This window comes from Triticum urartu, chromosome 7A, assembly GCF_056163025.1.
Source record: "Triticum urartu cultivar PI428250 chromosome 7A, HENAU_Tu73, whole genome shotgun sequence".
NCBI lineage: Eukaryota > Viridiplantae > Streptophyta > Magnoliopsida > Poales > Poaceae > Triticum > Triticum urartu.
This window is the reverse complement of record NC_141879.1, coordinates 333,371,866-333,383,526: the sequence shown is the minus strand read 5'-3', so window position 1 is coordinate 333,383,526 and position 11,661 is coordinate 333,371,866.

Sequence of the window (11,661 nt, the reverse complement as noted above, 5' to 3'; positions counted from 1 at the left end):
GATCAGTGCTCACCAGGCTCCGTACTTTATCAATTGAAGGAACAGGGTAAAAAAACAAAAGCATAGGATAAGCATATGTACCTAGTAGGAAAATAATAAGAACTCCAGTAATTAAACCATTCAAAACCTAGAGATGCCAGAAATTATTTGATACAACATTGTTAACTGAGTCGTCTCCTATCAATTTAGGGGAGAAATAACTAAGTCTAATGGAGATATGCAACAAAGCCAAATCATACCTGGCTTTGCTCTTGTACAGAACATCAGACATTCAAATCATACAACTTCCAGGAAGACACCGAAGTAGCTAAAAGAAGAGTAGATGCGGGGAACGCACATTTGATATTCCTCCAAATTTCTCTTTATGCTTTGATCTAACGTGCAGATTGCATAGATGCTTCGATCCCAAAGCAGTCATACTTTTGTGATATAACAGAGGTGGTAGCCGGTTAGCAGCAAATCGCTAGTGGTCTTCATGTGTCTAGCTATGAGTCTCAACTTTCTATCATCGGAGCCCGAGTACAGGGAGCCTATAAAGTGCATTAGTGGATGGATGTTGTCGGTGTACTAAGGTTTGGGCCCTTTGGTACCCCTTACTTGTGCATGGGCAGTTGCAGCCGCGCCCGCAGCAAGGCTTGACGGGGGCAGCTGGGGGCAAAATACAAGACGACCAAGACGACATCCAAGACGGTAATCAGAGAGCAGAAGACAAGTTGGACCCCCGGCAAGATCCTTGCCAGGACAGCTGATGAAGCCCCGGCAAGATCCCTGCTGGGAAGGCTTGCGAAGCGCCGACAAGACCACCACCCTTGAGGTGCAGAGCTCTGGCACCATCGACAATGTCTATACCAAGAACGAGGGGTGCATGCATGGTGGCATGTAGATCTTTGTGAAGACAAGAAGACAAAGTTCCCAGCAAGGTTCTTGCCGGGGTCGCTTGCGAGGCCCCGGCAAGATTCTTGCCGGGGAAGATTGCGAGGCCATGACGAGGCTCGCGCACGACAAAGCTCTACCGCCCTACCAACCAGGCAAGCACCTGCATGGTGTCATGCAAATCTTCATGAAGATCCTACCACCACTACAGCGCAACGGCTAGCCAGTCAGCTTTGAGTTGCATGCCTCGTCATCCTGGATGAGTGTCAAGACGGTGTGAGGCAGCGACGGATGGGACGGGCTCTGTTTTCGTCCCCAATAAAGTTAGAGGGCATGTAAGTAGCGCATTTAATGCATTTGTCCTAAGACATCAGTGATAAACACATGCACTATAGCACTTTACACCTCCTGGTAGGGGATCGCAATAGTTTTCGAGGGTAGAGTATTCAACCCAAATTTATTGATTCGACACAAGGGGAGCCAAAGAATATTCTCAAGTATTAGCAGCTGAGTTGTCAATTCAACCACACCTGGAAACTTAATATCTGCAGCAAAGTATTTAGTAGCAAAGTAATATGATAGTAGTGGTAACGGTAGCAAAAGGAAACTGTAGCAAAAGTAATGTTTTTGGTATTTTGCAGTGATGATAACAATAGGAACGGAAAAGTAAATAAGCAAAGAAGAATATATGGAAAGCTCGTAGGCAATGGATCGGTGATAGAGTATTATGTCAGATGCAGTTCATCATGTAACAGTCATAACCTAGGGTGACACAGAACTAGCTCCAATTCATCAATGTAATGTAGGCATGTATTCCGAATATAGTCATACGTGGTTATGGAAAAGAACTTGCATGACAACTTTTGTCCTACCCTCCCGTGGCAGCGGGGTCCTAGTGGAAACTAAGGGATATTAAGGCCTCCTTTTAAAACACTACCAGACCAAAGCATTAACACATAGTGAATACATGAACTCCTCAAACTACGGTCATCACCGGGAGTGGTCCCGATTATTGTCACTTTGGGGTTGCCGGATCATAACACATAGTAGGTGACTATAGACTTGCAAGATAAGATCAAGAACTCTCATATATTGATGAAAACATAATAGGTTCAAATCTGAAATCATGGCACTCGGACCCTAGTGACAAGCATTAAGCATAGCAAAGTCATAGCAGCATCAATCTCAGAACATAGTGGATACTAGGGATCAAACCCTAATAAAACTAACTCGATTACATGATAAATCTCATCCAACCCATCACCGTCCAGCAAGCCTACAATGGAATTACTCACGCACGGCGGTGAGCATCATGAAATTGGTGATGGAGGAAGGTTGATGATGATGATGGCGACGGATTCCCCTCTCCGGAGCCCCGAACGGACTCCAGATCAGCCCTCCCAAGAGGTTTTAGGGCTTGGCGGCGGCTCCGTATCGTAAAACGCGATGAATCCTTCTTCTCTATTTTTCCTCCCCGAAAATGAATATGTAGAGTTGGGGTTGAGGTCGGAGGAGCTCCAGGGGGCCCACGAGGTAGGGGGCGCGCCCGCACCCTCGTGGCTAGGGTGTGGTCCCCTGGTCTTGATCATTTGCCAGTATTTTTTATTATATCCAAAAAGATGCTCCCTGGAGTTTCAGGTCATTCCGAGAACTTTTGTTTCTGCACATAAATAACACCATGGCAATTCTGCTGAAAACAGCGTCAGTCCGGGTTAGTTCCATTCAAATCATGCAAGTTAGGGTCCAAAACAAGGTCAAAAGTGTTTGGGAAAGTAGATACGACGGAGACGTATCAACTCCCCCAAGCTTAAACCTTTGCTTGTCCTCAAGCAATTCAGTTGACAAATTGAAAATGATAAATAAAAACTTTTACAAACTCTGTTTGCTCTTGTTGTAAATATGTAAAGCCAGCATTCAAGTTTTCAGCAAAGATTATGAACTAATCATATTCACAATAACGCTTAGATCTGATGTTTACTCATATCAATGGCATAATCAACTAGAGAGCAATAATAATAAATCTCAGATGACAACACTTTATCAAAACAATCATAATATGATATAACAAGATGGTATCTCGCTAGCCCTTTTTGATACCGCAAAACATAAATGCAGAGCACCTTTAAAGATCAAGGACTGACTTGACATTGTAATTCATGGTAAAAGAGATCCAGTAAGTCATACTCAATGTAAACTAACAGTAATGAATGCAAATGACAGCGGTGCTCTCCAACTGGTGCTTTTTAATAAGAGGATGATGACTCAACATAAAAGTAAATAGATAGGCCCTTCGCAGAGGGAAGCAGGGATTTGTAGAGGTGCCAGAGCTCGGTTTTAAAATAGAGATGAATAATATTTTGAGTGGTATACTTTCATTGTCAACATAACAACCAAGAGATGGCGATATCTTCCATGCTACACACATTATCGGCGGTTCCCAAACAGAATGGTAAAGTTTATACTCCCCCTCCACCAACAAGCATCAATCCATGGCTTGCTCGAAACAAAGAGTGCCACCAACTAACAAGAGTCCCAGGGGGAGTTTTGTTTGCAATTATTTTGATTTGATTTGCATAAAGCATGGGACTGGGCATCCCGGTGACCAACCATTTTCTCATGAGTGAGGAGCGGAGTCCACTCCTCTTGAGAATAACCCGCCTAACATGGAAGATATGGAAAGCCCTAGTTGATATATGAGCTATTCGAGCATACAAAACAGGATATTTATTTGAAGGTTTAGAGTTTCACACATACAAATTTACTTGGAACGGCAGGTAGATACCGTATATAGGTAGGTATTGTGGACTCATATGGAATAACTTTGGGGTTTACGGGATTGGATGCACAAGCAGTATTCCCTCTTAGTACAGGTGAAGGCTATAAAAAGACTGGGAAGCGACGAGCTAGAGAGCGACAACAGTCATGAACATGCATTAAAATTAATCGACACCTAATGCAAGCATGAGTAGGATATAATGCACCATGAACATAAATATCATAGAGGATATGTTGATTTTGTTTCAATTGCATGCGTGAACATGTGCCAAGTCAAGCCACTCAAATCGTTCAAAAGAGGATACCACCCTATCATAACACATCACAACCATTTTAATAGCATGTTGGCATGCAAGGTAAACCATTATAAGCTCCTAGCTAATTAAGCATGGCATAAGAAACTATGATCTCTAGTTGTCATTCCAAACATGTTTATTCATAATAGGCTGAATCAGGAACGATGAGCTAATCATATTTACAAAAACAAGAGAGGTCGAGTTCATACCAGCTTTTCTCATCTCAGTCAGTCCATTATATATCGTCATAATTTCCTTTCACTTGCACGACCGAATGATGTGAATAATAATAATAGTGCACCTGCATTGGACTAAGCTGGAATCTGCAAGCATTCAATAAATAGGAGAAGACAAGGCAATATGGGCTCTTTTGTCAGATCAACAATAATGCATATAGGAGTCACTTCAACAATTTAATCATGGTCTTCTCCTATCGACCCCCAAAGAAAATAAAAGAAATAAAACTATTTACACGGGAAAGCTCCCAACAAGCAAAAGAAGAACAGGAAATCTTTTTGGGTTTTCTTTTTAATTACTACTACAAGCATGGAAAGTAGACTAATTAAAAGCTACAACTAATTTTTTGTTTTTTCTTAAGGTTTATTAAGCACACAAGAAGAAAGCATAAAAAAGAAATAAACTAGCATGGATATTACAATGAAAAAGTATGAGCATCGACATCTAGCCATGAGTGTGTGAACATAAATGTAATGTCGGTGAGAAATACGTACTCCCCCAAGCTTAGGCTTTTGGCCTAAGTTGGTCTATGGCCACGGTTGGCCTGGCGGATATCCATAGTAATAGTTGGGGTCGTACTATGAAGAAGAAGACTCTGATTGCCACTGGTTGGCAATCATCTCCGGATCCCACTGGTAAATAGACTGTCGTGGAGGATCAACTTGTGGTTCCGACTCTGGCTCTATGGCTGATGTAGGGTTCCGATAAGCGTGAATGTCCTCCGGCGAGACGCGGTACTGGCCTGTAGATAAATCAAACAAGGAAGGAGCAGGCATGGTTATAGTCTCAGGATGACGGTTATCAAAGAACAATTTGTATTTAAGCTCCCCTTCCCTATTCTTTATAATAAAATCATGCGCTACCATACTCTTATAATCTAAATAAATAGTAGGCAGCAATTTTCTTCTTTTTCATAGTGCCTAATGGGTATGTTATAATATGCAGCAAGGCGTGAAGCATAGCGGTTCAGGCTTAACCGTTTAGCAATAATACCGCCCATACTAACAGAGTTGTCATGGAATAAACCATGGAACAAAATAAAAATATCAGGAACACTAAGGTTTCCACAGTTTCCACGACCAATTAAGCAACGACTAGCAAATATTGCAAAGTAGTGTAAAACAGGAAAATGTATGCTAGTGATTCTTACATCGGAAACCTTCCTAGTTTCCCCTACAGTGATAGTGTCAATAAACCCATCCACATCTTTACGATGTGGTTCCTCTAGGCTACCCTCGAAAGGTATTTTGCAAACCCTGCAAAATTCATATATTGACATCTTCTTACCACATCATATAAATGAAACTCTACTGAAGGAGGTGATTCCCTAGGATAATAGTAAAAGTTTTGCACAAAAGTATTGGTGAGTAAGAGATACTGTCCGCGTTGGTCGCGGAGGAAGTCGGTGAGGCCTGCATTCTTAGCCAATTCATAAAAATCCTCATAAATCCCGATTGCTCTCAAGAAATCATCAGAGGGCCATTCACACGGCCTAACCTCCGGGGTGCAAGGAAGATTATATTTGGTCTTCTTTGCTTCTTCATTTTGCTTTTCCTTCGAGCTTCGGCTCGATGAGCCCCTCAAAAAATCTCTTCATTATTTTCTGAAAAATTCTGAAATTTTTAGTAACTTCAAAATAAAAGTGAACCAAACTCAACAAAATAGGTAGCAACTACTCCTACAAGTGCCCAGAGCCTATATCATGCATCAAAACTACTTGGAACGACATAAATTTGACATGCAACCTCAAGAACAGGGTCACCTAAGTAGAAAAAATATGCAATGAATAAAGCACTAGAACAAAAACTAATTGGACCAATGGAGGAGTCACATACCAAGGAACAATCCGCCCAAGCAGTTTTGTGAGAGGTGCTTTGAGCAAGGAGATCAAAAATGGCAGCAAAATGAGCTTGGACTCGGGTTTGAGCTGGATAATGGTGTTTGTGGGAGGAAGAAGGAGGGTGTGGGTGCAAGAATAAGTGGTGGAGGGCCACCGTGGGCCCACGAGGCAGGGGGGGGTGCCCTCCACCCTCGTGGCCAGGTGGATGCCCCCCTGCTGTGTTCTCAGTGCCAAATATTCTCAAATATTCCAGAAAAAATCATATTTAAATTTCAGGGCATTTGGAGAACTTTTATTTTCGGGTATTTTTATATTGCACGGAAAATTCAGAAAACAGATAGAAAATACTATTTTTATTTTATTTAATATAAATAACAGAAAGTACAAGGAGGGTACAGAGAGTTGTGTTTTCTAAATTCATCCATCTCATGCTCATCAAAAGGAATCTACTAACAAGGTTGATCAAGTCTTGTTAACAAACTCGTTTCGAATAACATGGAACCGGAGAATTTTCGAATAACACTAGGTTACCTCAACGGGGATATGCACATCCCCAACAATAAGAATATCATATTTCTTCTTGACAGTAGGAAGAGGAAATTCAAAACCTTCAAAAATAATTGATTGAATTTTTCCAAAAGAATTGATACTGTGGACTTGAGGTTGTTTGCTCGGAAAGTGTACCATATGCTCATTACCATTAATATGAAAAGTGACATTGCCTTTGTTGCAATCAATAACAGCCCCTGCAGTATTCAAAAAGGGTCTTCCAAGAATAATGGACATACTATTGTCCTCGGGAATATCAAGAATAACAAAGTCCGTTAAAATAGTAACGTTTGCAACCACAACAGGCACATCCTCACAAATAGGTGATTTATCAGCCATTTGCAAAGATATTTCAGTAGGTGTCAACTTATTTAAATCAAGTCTACGATATAAAGAGAGAGGCATAACACTAACACCGGCTCCAAGATCACATAAAGCAGTTTTAACATAGTTTCTTTTAATGGAGCACGGTATAGTGGGTACTCCTAGATCTCCAAGTTTCTTTGGTATTCCACCCTTAAAAGTATAATTAGCAAGCATGGTGGAAATTTCAGCTTCTGGTATCTTTCTTTTATTAGTAGCAATTTCTTTCATGTACTTAGCATAAGGATTCATTTTAAGCATATCAGTTAATCGCATACGCAAAAAGATAGGTCTAATCATTTCAGCAAAGCGCTCAAAATCCTCATCATCCTTTTTCTTGGATGGTTTGGGAGGAAAAGGCATGGGTTTTTGAACCCAAGGCTCTCTTTACTTACCGTGTTTCCTAGCAACAAAGTCTATTTTATCATAACGTTGATTCTTTGATTGTGGGTTATCAAGATCAACAGCAGGTTCAATTTCTATATCATTATCATTGCTAGGTTGAGCATCAACATGAACATTATCATTAACATTATCACTAGTTTCAGGTTCATTATCAGATTGTGTTTCAGCATCAGAAATAGAAATATCATTTGGATTCTCAGGTGTTTAAGCAATAGGTTCACTGGAAGCATGCAAAGTCCTATCATTTTTCTTTTTCTTCCTTTTAGAAGGACTAGGTTCATCTATATTATTTCTCTGAGAATCTTGCTCAATTCTCTTAGGGTGGCCTTCAGGATACAAAGGTTCCTGAGTCATTTTACCAGTTCTAGTAGCCACTCTAACAGCAAAATCATTATTCTTACTATTCAATTCATTGAAAAAACCATTTTGAGCTTTAAGTACTTGTTCTACTTGAGTGGTAACCATAGAAGCATGTTTACTAATAAGTTTAAGTTCACCTTTAACATTAGCCATATAATCACCCAAGTGTTCAAGCATATCAGCACTGTGTTTTAATTCTCTACCAAAATAAGTATTGAAGTCTTCTTGCTTAACCATAAATTTCATCTAAGCATGGGCTAGCAAACTTAGTAAATGGGATTTCAGCTTTATCATATCTATAGAGAGAATTTACCTTTACTACCTGTGTCGGGTTATCAAGACCATGTATTAATGCAATAGGAGATGGATTAAATTATGCATTTCTTCGACAGGCGGTAAATTAAGACCATGTATTTCTTCAATAGGAGGTAAATTCTTAACATCTTCAGCTTTAATACCCTTTTCTTTCATGGCTTTGCCTCTTGCATATCTTCAGGACTGAGAAATAGAACACCTCTCTTCTTCAGAGTTGGTTTAGGAATAGGCTCAGGAAGTGTCCAAATATTTTCATTAGTCAACATATTATTTAGTAGAATTTTAGCTTCATCCGGTGTTCTTTCCCTGAAAACAGAACCAGCACTACTATCCAGGTAATCTCTGGAAGCATTGGTTTGTCCATTTTAAAAGATATCAAGTATTTCATTTTTCTTAAGAGGATCATCAGGAAAAGCATTAAGTAATTGGAGAAGCCTCCCCCAAGCTTGTGGGAGACTCTCTTCGTCAATATGCACAAAATTATATATATCCCTTAAGGCAACTTGTTTCTTATGAGCATGGAAATATTTAGCAGAGAAGTAATAAATCATATCCTGGGGACTACGCACACAACTAGGATCAAGAGAATTAAACCATATCTTAGCATCACCCTTTAATGAGAACGAAAATATTTTAAGGATAAAAAGTAGCGAGTTCTCTCATCGTTAGTGAACAGGGTAGCTATATCATTTAATTTAGTAAGATGTGCCACAATAGTTTCAGATTCATTGCCATAAAAAGGATCAGATTCAACCAAAGTAATTATATCAGGATCAACAGAGAATTCATAATCCTTATCAGTAACACAGATAGGTGAAGTAGCAAAAGCAGGGCTAGGTTTCATTTTAGCATTAAGAGATTGCTGCTTCCATTTAGCTAATAACCTCTTTAGATCATATCTACCATTGCAAGCAAGAATAGCTCTAGCAGATTCTTCATCCAGAACATAACCCTCGGGAACAACAAGCAATTCATATTTATTAGTGGGAGAGTCTTCATCATCACTTTCATCAATATTATCAGTTTCAATAATTTCATTCTCTCTAACCCTAGCAAGTTGTTCATCAAGAAATTCACCAAGTGGCACAGTAGTATCAAGCATGGAAGTAGTTTCATCATAAGTATCATGCATAGCAGAAGTGGCATCGTCAATAACATGCGACATATCAGAATGAATGGTAGAAGCAGGTTTAGGTGTCGCAAGCTTACTCAAAACAGAAGGTGAATCAAGCGCAGAGCTAGATGGCAGTTCCTTACCTCCCCTCATAGTTGAGGGATAAATCTTGGTTATTGTATCTCTCAAGTTCTTCATAATGATAAACAGATATAAATCCCAAGTGACTCAAAGAACAGAGCTATGCTCCCCGGCAACGGCGCTAGAAAATAGTCTTCATAACCCACAAGTATAGGTGAGCGCAACAGTTTTCGAGGGTAGAGTATTCAACCCAAATTTATTGATTCGACACAAAGGGAGCCAAAGAATATTCTCAAGTATTAGCAGCTGAGTTGTCAATTCAACCACACCTGGAAACTTAATATTTGCAGCAAAGTATTTAGTAGCAAAGTAATATGATAGTAGTGGTAACGGTAGCAAAAGGTAACGGTAGCAAAAGTAATGTTTTTGGTATTTTGAAGTGATGATAACAATAGCAACGGAAAAGTAAATAAGCAAAGAACAATATATGGAAAGCTCGTAGGTAATGGGTCGGTGATAGAGAATTATGCCGGATGCGGTTCATCATGTAACAGTCATAACCTAGGGTGACACAGAACTAGCTCCAATTCATCAATGTAATGTAGGCATGTATTCTGAATATAGTCATACGTGCTTATGGAAAAGAACTTGCACAACATCTTTTGTCCTACCCTCCCGTGGCAGCGGGGTCCTAGCGGAAACTAAGGGATATTAAGGCCTCCTTTTAATAGAATACCGGACCAAAGCATTAACACATAGTGAAAACATGAACTCCTCAAACTACGGTCATCACCGGGAGTGGTCCCGATTATTGTCACTTCGGGGTTGCCGGATCATAACACATAGTAGGTGACTATAGACTTGCAAGATAATATCAAGAACTCTCATATATTGATGAAAACATAATAGGTTCATATCTGAAATCATGGCACTCGGGCCCTAGTGACAAGCATTAAGCATAGCAAAGTCATAGCAACATCAATCTCAAAACATATTGGATACTAGGGATCAAACCCTAGCAAAACTAACTCGATTACATGATAAATCTCATCCAACTCATCACCGTCTAGCAAGCCTACGATGGAATTACTCATGCACGGTGGTGAGAATCATGAAATTGGTGATGGAGGAAGGTTGATGATGACGATGGCGACGGATTCCCCTCTCCGGAGCCCCGAACGGACTCCAGATCAGCCCTCCCGTGAGGTTTTAGGGCTTGGCGTCGGCTCTGTATTGTAAAACGTGATGGATCCTTCTTCTCTATTTTTTTCTCCCCTAAAGTGAATATATAGAGTTGGGGTTGAGGTCGAAGGAGCTCCAGGGGGCCCATGAGGTAGGGGGCGCGCCCAGGGGGGCAGGCGCGCCCCCACCCTCGTGGCTAGGGTCTGGGCCCCTGGTCTTAATCTTTTTCCAGTATTTTTTATTATTTCCAAAAAGATGCTCAGTGGAGTTTCAGGTCATTCCGAGAACTTTTGTTTCTGCACATAAATGACACCATGGCAATTCTGTTGAAAACAGCTTCAGTCTGGGTTAGTTCCATTCAAATCATGCAAGTTAGAGTCCGAAACAAGGGCAAAATTGTTTGGAAAAGTAGATACGATGGAGACGTATCACAGAGGCGTTGGCACCAGCGCAGCTACTCCTCGATTTTCCTCCTGCTGCAGAGAAGCAAGAAGAGTGGAGGGCTACTATCCAGAGCCTTATTGGACATGCCAATAAAGATGGGTACCAGGAAGCAGGTCCTTCGCGGCGTCGGTCCACTACTAGCGCTTGCTGACGGCGGAACGGGCGGACATGGTGCGACCACGGTGCACTCTCCTCCACTGCGACATCAACGGTCGCCTTCTCGGCGGGTCGATGCTCGCGACGACGGGTCCATGTCATCATCAAATCCACGAGCTCGCTGTGACCAACGTCAAGTTCTTTCGGAACGGGTCAAGGAGGACACTCAAATTACCATCGAGCGGCGAGGGGAAGCACGCCACCAATCTGATAGGCGTGTGGGGCCCACTGTAGACAGGCCTGTGCTGGGTGATTCTGGTGACTTAACTTGCGAGGTGGGTTGTCCAGCTTTCACATGTGATCTGGGCCGATTCCAGTAGCCCAACACCCGCACGTTCAAACCAGAGGTCCCGGAGAAATACGACGGCAAGACACATTCGTCCGAGTTCCTGAGCATTTACACCATCGCAATGCAAGCTGCCGGGGCTCGGGACGGCAAGGTGCTCACCAACTACTTCCCGTTGGTGCTCAAGACCAACGTCAGGTCGTGGTTGATGCACCTACCAGTAGATTCCATCTCCTCTTGGTCGGATCTGTGCCACGAGTTTGTGGGCGCCTTCACTGGAAGCCACCAAGCTCTTGGCCAGGCAAGTGATTTACATCTCGTCCCCTAGAGAAATGGCGAATCCTTGCGCAAATATATAGAGGTTCAGCCGTGTGCAGTACAACAT